The sequence below is a fragment of the Caretta caretta genome, chromosome 18 (assembly GCF_965140235.1).
Source record: "Caretta caretta isolate rCarCar2 chromosome 18, rCarCar1.hap1, whole genome shotgun sequence".
NCBI classification, from domain to species: Eukaryota; Metazoa; Chordata; order Testudines; family Cheloniidae; genus Caretta; species Caretta caretta.
Window position 1 is genome coordinate 18,387,543 of NC_134223.1, and position 14,376 is coordinate 18,401,918.

Sequence of the window (14,376 nt, forward strand, 5' to 3'; positions counted from 1 at the left end):
ATGCGCCATGTGTTGCCATCTACCCCCCAGGCAGTGTGAGTGATAAGTGAGTCCATAGCACACTGTGCACTTGATTATTCTCTCACTCACAATGTTTTTACGCCTGTGTGACTCCATTGACTTTGGTGGAGTTACTCCTTATTTACACTGGGGAGTCCCAGACCAGTGCCTTAACCACAAGTCAAGATAAGTCTTGCTTATCTCACTCCTCCCTTGTTCCTAAGTGAACCACATCCTTCTAATCCAAAGCATGAAGATGGTGCCTTGGATTGAGAACAACAGCATCAGAACTGCAGGCCTTTCCACTCCACCCAGGTCTCAGCCTCCATCTCCTTACATGGAGACCTGTGTGTTTTGTCTAGTGCTAATGAGCTGGGTTGTAATAGCTCTAATGTCATTTTAAAATTAAATTAGCAAGTGTGGCTTTGCACAGACCATGGGCGTGTGTTTGCGTGGCGATAGTAACGCACTGGGAAGGAGGACGCCTTGGGTGCACAGATGAAACCTGCAAAGCTTCTCCGTCAGCCGCGGCTGCTGTGCTGGCTGGCATCTCCCCAAGGGGAGAGTTTGCCTATGCATCACAAATTTGCTTTTTGGTTTCCCTTCCACCCATCCCTGAGCTGGGTTCTCTGCCAGCTTGGCTTCTCTATAAATCAAAGGGAAATATTCTCCCTCTTCTGTTTTTTTCTTTTCCTGAACAGATTGGATGTCATTATGTGCAGCTGAGCTTGCTGAAGCTTGTGTGGTGGGGAGGTGGAAAGAGACAGTTTTAGGGGGGAAAATACTTGCAGGCCATCGGAGGGGAAAACAGCTCCTAACTACATGAACTTTGTAGCACTTCGTATGCACTCTGATTTACTGGGGAAATCCACAAAGCAAGAATATTTAAAATAAAAGGAGAAACAGCAAAAAGACTGGAGGAGAAAGGAAAATCAGATGCAACTTCCCCCCTTCTTTGGACCAAACAGACAGGGAGCCCCTCTGCCCTTTCTGAGCACCATGCAGTCAGGCAAGTGTGGTCCTGACTGTCAGGGCCCTTCTGAAAGCCAGATCCAAAGTGTTTAGCCTTGGGGGTAGCCAGGGAGAGCACAGCCCATGTGCTACCTGTTCTTCTGCCTTATGCAGAAGGATTCAGAGCTCATCTGCTAGGAAGTGAAGACACCCCCACCCCCGCCAAATTATATGCTGTGCAGTGCAGACAGTCTCTGTTCAGTGTTGGGGGATAACTAGGCTGGATTAAGAGAGAGAAAGAGAGAGAGGGGAAGGGAGGGGAGCCAGCCAAATGCATGGCATTCAAGAGAAGCAGCTTTCAAAGGCTTTGGCTGGGATGCAGATTTGCAGACACTGTGGACCCATAATTCCCTGGCACACAAAGCTTGCTGGAGGCATCAATGCACCCAAGATGCAGAATAAACAGCAGATAACAGAAATGATCCTGTGAATTAAAATGAAGACGAGGGGAAGAACTGCACTCCCAGGCTGCAGGTGACCTCATCATGGAAGGTGAGCCCCAACGGGGCAGGTCTGTGTCCAGTAGTTCTGAAATAACATGGGTACCCCTCAATAAGGGGCGTGTGTGTGTGTGTGGGGGGGGGGGCGGGGGATAGCTGCCTTGCCTGTCTAGTGAATAGAAATAGGGGATGACTGCTCATCTGCTTTGTACCCCAAGTCTTCGTCCAGAACTAACTGCCCCTGAGTCTTTTTATTGTAACCATCTGTATTAGAACATCACCTAGACTGCCCAGCGGAGAGCAGGGGCCAACTTTCCAAAGGGCCAGGGGTGCTTGACCCCTGGCTCTGCCCCCGACCCTGCCCCCACCCCACCTCTTCCTGCCCCCTCCCCCAAGTGTGCCACGTCCTTGCTCCTTCCCCCTTTCCCCCAGCCTCCTGCACGCCACAAAATAGCTGATCAAGGCAGACGGGAGGTGCAGGAAGGGAGGGGGAGTCGCTGAGATCTGTGGGCCCCGCCGGCGGGAGGGAGGCGCTGGGGGGGCGCTGATAGGGGGGTTGCTGGGGGGTGCTCAGCACCCACCATTTTTTCCTCGTGTGTGCTCCAGCCCCGGAGCACGCATGGAGTTGGTACCTATGCAGGGCCCCATTGTGCTAGGCTATGTACAGACACCTAGTAACAGACAGTCCTAGCTCCAAAGAGCCTGCTTTCCAGAGACAAGTCAGAAAGAAAGGAAGGGTTATTATCCTCATTTTACAGATGGAGAGACAAGGCACCAAGAGGTTAAGGTCCAGATCCTCAAACGTATTTAGGTGCCTAACTCCTGTTTGACTTCAGTGGGAGTTAGGCACCTAAATACCTTTGAGCATCTGGACTTAAGTAACATACCCAGGGTCACACAGGGAGTCTGTGGCTGAGCCAGGAATTGAATCCAGATCTCCTGAGTTCCAGTCCCGTGCTGTAATCAGTGCTATAACTTCCTTTACTGGAGGTGCAACCCTAGTACTCCCTTCTGCTTCTGATCCAGCGGTTTGTTTTAGATTCATCGCCAGTTTATAATCATCCTTAACTTTATTAGCTTGCTATGTCAACAAAGCGCTTCCTGTAGGCTAACGAAAAACAGTGCAGGTGTTATTGTCTCCCTTTTACAGAAGTGGAAAGTGAGGCAGACGGTGGCGGGATTCTCCCCACAGTTGCAGAGGGAGTCAGTGGCAGAGCGGGGGGAGGACAGATTCTTACACCTGCGTGAAGTGTGTGGAACCTGCTGCCAAATCACCATTCTCCACCCATCAACACCAGTAGTAGCATTTGACACCTTTTTGCAAATGGCTCCTGAGGGTGCAGTACAATGGAGAATCAAGGCCAAAGTGCAGCATCACGAGGACCCACTTTGTACAAGAGAAAGTGACAATACAGGTGCCCAGGGCTGGATAATAGGTCAACAAAGCCCTGGGTTATGGCCCATCAGATTACATCGCTGTCCATTCAGCTCCAATCCCCAGAATAAAACCATATTGATTTATTGGCCCTCCAAAAGAGCCGCAAAATCCCCCAAGATTTCCCACAAAATCCAAATTAATAGGTGGAAAAATTCTGAAGTGTTTAGAAGAGAGGACTTCCCAGAGCAGTGAAACTACTTTCCCTTTTTTAAAGCAATGTTGTTTTGGAGGTGCTGGCTGTGGAAAATGCCATTACTCAGAGAGGAAAACATGGGTGATGCCGGGGGACAGAAAGGCTGAGTGGAGCCGGTCTTTCTAGCAAAAGGCAAACTGCCCTGCGCACGAGATGCCGTTTCACTCAGGAGGCCACTAACGCTGTAACATGACATGCTGCCACCTGTTGCTGGAATCGGAGAGTGAGTCCATGGGATGTGCTGATGTTATTTTTGTTCTCCACCATGCTGGGGCTCAGGATAAATCAAGGAAGCGCATGCACACATCGCCCGCCAATTCTTAATGCCAAAGGGAGCTTTTGCTAGAGAGCGTTTTTTTCCCTTTCGCAGTGCTGTTCATGAAATGCAGTTTTATTTGGTAGGCCATTTTATTAATACAGACTCTTCTCAATCTGGCCAATTTGCACTGCTCAGGAGGTTGCAGGGGATTCCTCTGACAGAGGTGAATCCCTGGGGGGAGTTAAGCTGCTATAACTGGCTCTGTGCGACCTACTCCCAGCCCTTCCCCTCTAGCAGGAGAATGATGGGAGTGGGTCAGACGTGGGAGGGAGTGTGGCAGGGGCATTGTGCTCTAGTGATCCCCAGCTAGCAGAATGGTCCTGAGGGGACTGTAAATACCGGCAGAATTTAGAGCAGATTTAGGTTGGATTGTTCCCTCGCCACTCCATGATCAATGCCACCTTTTGCCCTCACTCGGGTCCTGGAGTGAGTGTGACACAGCCAGTCTAGAGGATCTGGCTCAGCCCTTTCTCATTTCGATATAACATCTGTCCTCTCAAGGGAACCCAAAGCACGTTACAAGCCATTGCCAGATTCTGGGAAGTGGAAGCAAAGTGGGATAACCTTCCTCACCGTGGACACATCTGTACATAGCACAAATTTTCTCTGCAATCTACTAGGACTGGGAATAAATCTGTGTGGGATGCTGTACTAAACCAGCATGGCTCAAGGAACACTCATTAATGACCTAGCAGACTGTGTGCCCTTATCTCATGGCCATGTCCTATTAAACCTCTCCATAGCTGCGGAGGGCCTGGAAAGAGGCAAATTATGTTGCAAAGAGAACAGAATCAGGACTGCCAATTTCCAATCTGGTCTCCCACTGCTGGAGACAGGTGCACCATGGGGCGTCACCAGCCAGAATATGGCCCTGCTCACCCCCCACCCCACCCCCACAAATGCAGCCACCTCTGGGGCAAAAGAGAGCAATTTTTTACAAAGCACACAGCAACTCTGTTCAGTTCTTTAGGACAGGAAATGAGGAAGAATAACAAACCCAAATGGGAACGTAAAAGGAAAGCTCAAAGCAGTTATTACAAGCGTTAAGCAATAAGCATTTGTGATTGTACGTTTTACATTATAGAGATATGCTACTGGAGCTGGAGGAGAAAATCATTCTAAACCACAGTTCTCACCTGTTCTGCACAGAATGGAAACAGTCTAGCTATAAAAGGGGCCTTGATTCCTTCAGAAAATGACCGTACATGTACACTGGAAGGAGAGTTGCAAATCTGTCCCAGGGGCATTAAAAATAGCCAGAGATCATGTACCACCAAGCAACAGTAATTCGCTGCTACCAAAATAGTTTACAGTATTTTAAAAAAGCTTAATCTAGAGATAGTTGGCAGCACAAATCTTTCTGGTGCCAAGCGAAAAATAATTTGCATCTTTAGTGTCAATGGTAATACTACCATGTTGCCTTAACGCTCGGGGAGATGCCGCCGGCTCCACATTTGCTTTCAGAAGCAAAGTCTCCCAGGAAATGGAAAACAACATGGGGAGAAAAAAAGTTCGCCTTCACAGCTGCATGAGTAATGAATCCGACAGCAGCAGATGATGAATCATTCTGCAGTTTAGGCGTTTTTCAGATGAAACACAATCCAGGTGTTTTGTTGTTGCTGTTTTTTAATTTCCCAATGCTCTAACCAGACGTGAAAGCGTTAAGTTTCCAAGAGGCTGGTTGCCTTGGCACTATGCTCTCAGCTGCGATCAGAGACGCCCAAAGAAAACCAGGATTTAGGTTCTTTTTTTTTTAAATATTCCCCACAGTAAATGTGTAATTAATTAGCCTTCCCCTCCCCCCAACTGAGCTGAGATTCACATAATCAGACCCTTGGGGACTCCCCCTTTTCTTCCTATCAAAGTCAGACAGTGACTAGGAACTGAATTATTCATTCAGCTGTAGGTGTAACACATCCACTTAAGGATTTAAAGTTGGAGCAGCCTGGCTGGTGTTTATCAGGAGAAAAGTTTAATGGAGAGAGGCGAGGACAATAAATAACGAGGAATTTGGAAAGTTCCCTTTTCTACCCTAAATAGCAGGTTTGATCAGATCTATCAGTTATTTCTGACATCCACTCTTTCCCCATTGATTGCATTGGTTTGGTGAACCTGATGTCAAAGATCTACTTCTGTGTATGGGAAAGGTGGCTTGGGTATTTTGTACATACAGATACACACAAGCTCACACACAAGTCTATGACAACTAGGACTTTATGGTTGTAAGCAGGCAGATTGAAACTGGAGAGGGTGTTCTCCTCACACCAACTATAGAGTCAGGAGAGCACTGCCTACCCAAGCCAGGGAGAGGAGCGGAGGTCCCCTTCTCTTTAACCCCTTATTGTAACTACACTGCATGCTTCAGCCACTCACAATCTCAGGGAAAAAGCAGAAACAGAACTCAGATCATTCTACCGAGGAGCACAGGACCCTACAACTTGATCCAAAGGAGAATCTCAGTTTGCTGCTCGCAGTACAGAACTTATGACATGTGGCTGTACAATCCCTCCAGTCGAGGGCAGTGGCCCTTACGCACATGAACCGGTATGTTATTGTCATTTCTGTCTATGCATCAGTCTGCCTTCTCCACCTCAAGAGGGAAATACACATTGCAAGATTAAAGACTTTAGACCAGGTACTATCCTGATAGCCATATTTTCTGAAGGGGACTTCCATTCCTGGGTGGGATAGTAATGATATACTTGACTCAAAGGAAGATGCATGAAGGTGCCATTCAAATATCTGCAGAACTATTGTGTAATCTACTGACTGTTAAACCTTGATCCACAAATAGTTCAGAGTTCAGGTTTGGTCCAGATACAGCCCCTGCTATAGGTAGCAAGACTGTCCCAGCCTGCTGGTGGGTATTGGAAGCTACAATTTAATCACTGCTGACTCATTAGGGCAGGTATGGTTTGTTAAACTGCCCCCTGTTCCATCCTCTGTGGGGTGGGGTTGGAACTAGCTCTCTAGAAAGGAAGCCAGGGCTAAGAGAGGTGGTAGCAGAGGTGTGTCCACACTAGGAAACAGATGTGTGTGGGGTTAACCACATGTTGGTGAACACATGGTAAAATCCTTGTGTGGGTGAGGCAACAGTAGTTTTCACACAAGCTGGCAGGCTGAAATAAATAGGGGAGAGCCTAGGTTTATCTCAGCCTACTAATACTCGTAAAAACTACAAACTTTAAGCCAGTAGTTCTCAACCTGCAGGCCACTTGTGGCCCAATCAGCACACAGCTGTGGCCCACATGACATCCTCAGGTGCTGCCCACATAACACATGGAGAGCTGCATACGCGGCCCACAATGGTAAATAGGATGAGAACCGCTGCTTTAGACTTTTGCCACATTATCTAACGTGGTAAGAACACCCACTTTTTCTGGATGAAGACAAGGCTGAAGAGAGGAATCCTAACATGAAAAACCTGAGGAGAAAGCCTAGGCTGGAGATTCTCTTCAGTTTAATCCCAGGCAGGGGATAACCTTTAATCTTGCACAAAGCATGTGTAGTGTTTTGTTGGAGGATAGGGATTTCACACCAATGCATATCCCTTCCCCAACTACCTGGAATGTTTATCTGAAGCTAGAGCTGTACCTAGGGGTGTGGGGCCTGGGGCGGAAGTGACAGATTTGTCTCTTACAGGACTGACGGCACTGGCCAATCCTACCAGCTCGTGGGGCCCCACAAAGTGCAGGACCTTGCGTGGTCACCCAGATTCACCCTACCCAAGGGACAGCTCTGTGTGAAGCTCATAAGCACCATCATTAGTCCAGCAAACTGAGCTGGAAGTCTGGTAGGAATGAAATTTCTTTGAGATTCCTAGTTATGGCTCCTTCCAGTATGACTAGAATGTTTACAAAGAGTCTTTCTGGTAATATCTGAGTACTTCTACTTCCTGGAGAGGACCTGACCATGCAGAGGGCCCTGAAACTAAAGGTGGACACAACTCTGCGTCCGAGACTTCCCAAAGGTTTGATATGGGGTTTTGGTTCAGGCTTAACTCCACCAGAAATGAGAAATAATATGTGGAGAAGAGGAGCTTCTTTTGAACCTCATAAAAGATTTTGTACAGGGTTGGGGTTATTCTCATGACTTGGTTGGCCTGACTCATCATTTTTAAACAAAGGAGGCTGGTTACACTGGGCTTGTACGGGACTCACAGCTTGAAATGCATCTGCCTTGAAAAATTTTTGAATAAAGGAGAAGTTAATAAGAAATGTATGGCAGGATTCTCCCTCCTACTGTGGCAGCAAAAAGGGGCTGTAACAGACTGATCCAGCTGGGGGTGAACTGCTGTGGGTCAAGAACTGAGTATGAAGACCGCAGCCTATCTTACAAGCACCCCCTGGAAGCTAGTGCATGAAGGAACAGGAGCGAGCAGTAGCAGGTGTCACTGCAGCAATTGTACACATCTCATTTTGGGCTGCCATAACTTAGGCAGTCCCTCAGGGCCATCTAAGTGCATCCTCTGGGTTCTCGGATGCAAAATGGCTCCTGGCATAAAAGGTGGCTTCAGCCACCATACTCCTCCCTCTACCTGAGCTGCGGGGTGGTGCATAGTTTGTTTACAACAATTCAGCCAATAAACTATGTTACTGATTATGTGCCCAGCATTATTCAGCATCATCTTGTGCTTTCAAGGCCAAGTAAGCTCTTCCCATCGTTAAGACTCAACCCTGCTATCTGATTGCAGGATCTGGGTGTTTATACCTACAATTCCATGATTCTCTAGCGATCTGGAATTGAGTGGCATCGTCTGTTCTCTGGCGCCGAAGAGCCCCTCTTCCCTGGAGTTGAGTTTCCCTGTTAGTTTTCTCTCTATGAAATGCTCCATCAAAGGACTGTCATAACAAACTGTTTGCCAATTTGAAACCCAACAGTTTGTCTGGTGTAAGTGTTAAAAATGTCATCTTGGCAGTTTTCTTGCATTCAGCAATTTAATTTTTTTTTCCTATTTGCTTCTACAGTATGTACGGCAAACTGGATCATTTTAGTAATCACACCTGCTTTTCCCCCTTTAAAATAAAAAAAAATCACTTAAAACCTAAGAGTTTATGAAGTAACCAGTGTGTCTCAAAGGGTGACAATATACCTTACAAACAACACAAATCCTGCAAAAAGAAGCATCACCATGCCTCTCCAAAAACCTGTGTTAACTGGTGACAGAATGAAGAAGTAAATTGTTTTAGAGTGTTAATTAAAAAAAACACTTGCAAAATACACACTTAGGTTTTGTTTACCGGAGATTAAAGGCTTGAGCCTATGGTCATTAAGTCAATAACAAAGCTTCCCTTGGCTTTCATGGTGCAGGATCAGGGCCTCAGTGATGGATTAGTTAGTATTTTTAAATCGTCTTTCACCTATTTTACCCTTTCACACAGTTACCAATGAGAGATACCTTGCTTGCCCAATGATCTAAATTGGGAAATCACTGATAACATTAATTATTCTTATTATTAATATTAATAAATTAATTAACAACACTTCGCACTTCTCTAGCTCCTTTCAGCCAAGGATGTTAAATCACTTTACACTCATTAATTAATTATTTTAACTTTACAGCCCACCCAAGAGGTAAGTATTTGTATGCCCATTCTAATCTCACAGTCTCTAAAAGGGACTCTCTCATTTTCATTTAGGGTCCCCATCATTCCTTTGAGTGGTCCAGAATTTTGATCTTTAGAGCACCAAGTCATTTTGGTCAGGCAGTGGTTTGACTATAGAGCATTACCAGGAGAGAATTTTTCCTTAGAGTGGGCTTGGATGGCACTGGAAGGGGTTATTTCTGTTCTGTGCTGTGGGTAGTTCAGTGTAATGCAGTGTTTGTTTTTAGTGTGTGTCACACACTCAGAAACCACAGGGATTGATGCATACAAACTTCATATTTTTTTAAATTAAAAAAAAAAAAGTACAGATGGGTAAACTGAAGCAAACAGGCAAAGTGACTTCTCAAGATGCATCATAAAATCAGTGACAGAACTGGGAAAAGAATCCAGAAGTCCTGCCCTAACCACTAGAAACACCCCCTGGGAGAACTAGAACCTGGGAGTCCTGATTCTCAGGACTACACTTTGAGCACTAGGTACACTGTCTCTTTTTGATGTTCTGATTATTTCCCTCCTTAAACAGAATTTACATAATATAGAAATAACAAACAAATGAACAAAAACATAATGAAAAATCCCAAGAAAACAGAAAATTTGAAGAGGCAATTCCCATAACTCATAAAGCAAACTGCAGCTTGAGGATTACATTCTTAAACTGAAAGTTAAAATTATCATGGAACTCACAGCTAGTTCAGAGAGAATATCGTGTGGGCTACTGTGATAAAACAGGAGCAATTCAGAGCTAATAATAACCAGCACACAATCTCAGTTAATAAAGAAGGAAGAAGGCCTGGATGGATTACCTCTGGCAAGATTCTGAGTTTCACAGCACCCAAGAGCAGACATCCACACATGAAGATAAGCCAGGAGAACTTGATGGCAGCGGTTACTATTTCCATTAGTATTAAGGAGGGTTCAGATAAAACAAAAGCCCAGAAACCCAGTCCCTTTCTAGAACTGAGCTCAAAATGAATTCTCTTATTAATGTTCAACAGAAGTGCTGGGAATATCCCAGATGAACAACAGAGACCGTGAGCACCATTCAAATTCCACTTTCACTGCCCCATGTACCAGGAATAACTGAAGTATCTTGCTGGAGTTAGAATGGAGATACCATGATACCACAATGGCCATGCAGTGTAACCACCCCAAACTGGTGGGGGTGAGCTGAAATGCACTTTGTTATGCTTCCACTCACAAAAGAAAAACATGGATATTTGATCTAAAATAAACTTATTTTATATATAGGAAAAGGCATCAAGAAAGAACAATAGCAAATATTCTAGGAGACAGCGAAGTGTGTGGACCTCTTAGCAGATGAGAAGCGACTCTGAGAACAAAATGCCTGCTGAACTCTGCACTCGTGTTAAAGATTTACTGCTCAAAAAACAAAAGCATCATAGCTACACATATGACACACCAGAAACCTGAGCCTTCTGAGGTTCATCTATCATGCATTAAATAGTGTATCCCACTCTTTGCTCCAGGCAACAAGGGCTGATTCTCTTTTCACTTTCACAGGTTTAAATCTGCAGGAGCTCACTGAAGTCACATGGAAGGTACACCAGTGTGAAACTCACATGAGACAAGAATCAGAGGCATCTAGTAAATGATAGGCTTGGTTCTCCGCTGCCTTGTACCTTGTGTTATTACTTCTGGACAAAGTGGATATGGTGAGATGCTACCAAATCAGGGTTCTCCACTCATTCCCTAGTAGCACAATGGAGCCCCACTCTTGATTAGTCCCTAGGACTACCAAAATTATCACCAGTAGTGTTGGGAACAGAGACTGTATCTAGGAACAAACAATATAGGCCATACTCACAGGATGGGGGACTCTATCCTGGGAAACAGTGACTCTGAAACAGGTTTGGGGTTTTTTGCTGGATAAACAGCTCCCAGTGCGGCGCTGTGGCCAAAAGAGTTAATGCAATCCTGGAATGCACAAATAGGAATCTTGAGTAGGAGTAAAGAGGTTACTTTCCCGCTGTATTTGGCACTGGTGTGACCGCTGCAAGAATACTGTGTCCAGTTCTGGTGCCCACAAGTCAAGAAGAATTTCGATAAATTGGAGAGGGTTTAGAGAAGAGCCACGAGAATGATTACAGCATTAGAAAACATGCCTTATATTACAGTGCTAGACTCAAGGAGCTCAATCTATTTAGCTTAACAAAGGGAAGCTTAAGGGGCGACTTGATTACAGTCTATAAGTAACAACATGTGGACAAATATTTAATAATTGTCTCTTAAAGTTAGCAGAGAAAGGTCTAACACAATCCAATGGCTGGGAGTTGAAGCCAGACAAACTGAGACTGGAAATAAGGTGTAGATTTTTAACAGTGAGAGTTATCAAAGATTGGAGCCATTTACCCAGGGTCATGGTGGTGGAATTTCTATCACTGACAATTTTAAAATCAAGGTTGGATGTTTCTCTCAAAGATTTGCTCTAGGAATTATTTTGGGAAAGTTCTCTGGCCTGTGCTCTACAGAAGGTCAGACTGGATGACCACAGTGGTCCCTTCTGGCCTTGGTATCTATCTATCTATCTATCTATCTATCTATCTATCTATCAGGATAGATGTGGTGATGGGAATGGGGAGCAATGAGGTGACTGTGGCACCTGTGTTCTATTCCAAGCCACAAGAATGGCTCCTGAAGGAAGATTCCTGCAATGCAAAAAGTGATTTAACTGGAAAAACCACACCATCCCCTCGGGTTGTGCTGGCTGCAATGGAGCCGGGTGGCGAGGACTCTTTTTGAATGGCAATGCTGTCATTCTTCCTACAGAGGGGGGGTGTATGTGTGCTATTTTTAAAAAATGATTCATTACTCCCACTTCTCGCTTCATCTGCCTTTGTTTTCCTCTGCAGTGCAATGTGTCTGATACATGGCGAAATGTGCTGTGCTAATGCCAGCTCGGTGAGCTGTTATCCATTAATGTCAAGGTAAAGACATCTGCAGCGACACCGCAGTGATGTAAACAGGCTCGAGGGGACTCGGATTCAGCTCTACTGGCCTTGTGGAATTATACAAAGGATGGAATTCTTCCCATTGAATCCTTTTCTACAGCTGTCTTCAGTGCAGACTTCTTTTCCTGTGTGTCCTTCCAAACTACTACTAGTCCTTTCTACTCCCTCAGCAGCTCTCTACCTGCCTTATCCATTACAATACCTGGCTCTTTTATAGTATTTGACATCAGAAGATCTCAAAGCACTTTACAAAAGAGGTCCGTATCATTATCTTCATTTTACAGACAGGGAAAATGAGGCATAGAGCAGTGACATAACTTGCCTAAGGTCACCCCGGCCAGTGGCAGAGCTGGCAATAGTACCTAGATCTCCTGAATCCTATTCCAATGCTCTATCCACTAGGCCACCCCACCTTCCTTTGAGTTGTTCAACTCCTACGTGTATATTTATGATTCATCTTTGAAGTGTTCTCACATCTTTTATTTTCACATTAATGTTGTTGTGGGGCCCACCTCTTAGTTTCCTTTAGTACATTTGTTCTGTAGCTACTTCTGTGGAAAACAAGCAATTTCTGCTCCACCTGCTCATAAACACAATGAGAGTGAGAGAACATTGTGTTACAGCACAGGCACTGCCTTAGAAACAGATTATAGTCGCCGGGAAAGCAATGGAGAACTTCAGGGTGAGAGGATTGTCCTTCACCTCCTCGCAAAGCTCTCCGGGGACAAGTTCTGCCTTTAATTACGCTTCCTGCAACACAGCTGACTTCAAGAAGTCAGTGGGATTTCAAGACAGAATGTAATAGCAAAGCACAGAACTAGCTCCTAGCCCTGGAAAAGAAGATGGGGTGGGCAACTTAGAGATTGTGAGCTAAGCAGATGGGCACGGGCAACTGTAGAAGATACACAACCCACATTCACATTCACGGTATGTCTACACTGCACACTAAGCAATGTGGACTCACATTACCAAGCCTGCGCTTGAGCATCCACCCTGCAGTGTAAACCTGGGTTTACAGTTGCTGAACCCAGGTCTCACAGCCCAGCTAACATGTCCATATTGCTCAATGCAGACCTTCTGACTCGGGTATGCTGCTTGACCTCCTGTGTCCATACATAAGGTTTGGACCTGTGTCACATTAGGACTCAGGCTATGACCCACCCCCTTCTCAGGTTCCTAGGACCCAGGTTCTGAGTACTTGCTGAGCTCAAGAGTCACACTGAGTTATGTGTGGACGGAAGAGAGGCTTGGACTCAAACCTGAATCAGAAGAGCCAAGACTGAGTGTGCAGTGTAGACATACTCGTGCATGCTCAGCTAGTCATTGGAGTGTGCTCTTAAACAATCAGCCAACTAACAGTGGCTTGAGGGGTTGGTTGGCACTTACATATATATATTTTTAAATTGCAGGTCTGTGTACGTGGCTATCGATATTTGATTGTAACCTCCTTCCTGTTCCCTCTCTCTCTCAAAGGTCGCTTGTCTTCACAGACTGTAAGCTCTCCACATGAGGGATCATGTCTTTGTGCATGTTTGTATAGCAGTGCAGTCCCAAACCTGACTCTTCAATATAAATATTAAATAATAACTTTAGTGCTTAGAATGAATCTGTGCCTTGGTGCTACATTAGCTCGCATAGTTTGGGAGTGCCCCTTTATCAAGAATTTCTGGTATGAGATGGGTCAAAGGATCAATTTGATATCGGATGCTAAATTGGATTCCTCCCCCTTAAGTTTCATTCTTGGATATATTCCTGATACCTGGCAATTACCCTGGTAACAAGGTAGCATGGTTCCAACATGCAGCTTTGGTAGCTAAAAATTAATCCTGCAAAAATGGAAAAGTTCACCCTCTCCATATATTGATGCCTGGCTCAGTGATATGGCAGACCTCACAGCTAATGAATGACTGGTATTCCACAGAAGGGGAATGCCCAAAAAATTCATAGCAATTTGGGCTGACATTTTAGAGGTCTATGATTAACGTAGACCCCCTTCTCTCCCTTTATCCGAACCCTCTTAATTTACTTTGTGTATTATGATGAATCTGGTATTTTGGAATATTTGATGTATTTGGAAAAAGTAATAAAAATTATAAATTAAAAAAAAAAGAATGAATCTGTGGACAGGTAAATTTCACTTGTCACTATGCGCATACCATTCAGCCACTTGGAACACCACTGAGGCAGCTGGAATAGATTCAGATCATCCTGTCTAACATGCAGACCCATGGCTAATAGCAGTGTAGGACCTATGACACACAGTTGAGCAGTTCTGAATCCCCAGAGGTCAACAGAAACACATAAAACCACTATCCTGCTAATGTGTGGTTTTTGGATGTCCCATTAAGCTGCCTGCACGTGTTACAAAAGTAGATCTACGCTCTGCCTAAATGAAAGGAT

The 14,376-nt window shown here is 45.1% G+C and overlaps 1 long non-coding RNA gene across 1 annotated transcript; it reads left to right on the forward strand.

The window, feature by feature from the left end:
- The first annotated feature begins 1,021 nt into the window (after nucleotides 1-1,021).
- Nucleotides 1,022-13,085, forward strand: LOC125624313 (uncharacterized). Its single transcript, XR_007353273.2, has 3 exons — nucleotides 1,022-1,503; nucleotides 10,529-10,680; nucleotides 11,878-13,085. It is a non-coding gene; the product is annotated as an uncharacterized LOC125624313 (long non-coding RNA).
- The last annotated feature ends 1,291 nt before the right edge of the window (nucleotides 13,086-14,376 follow it).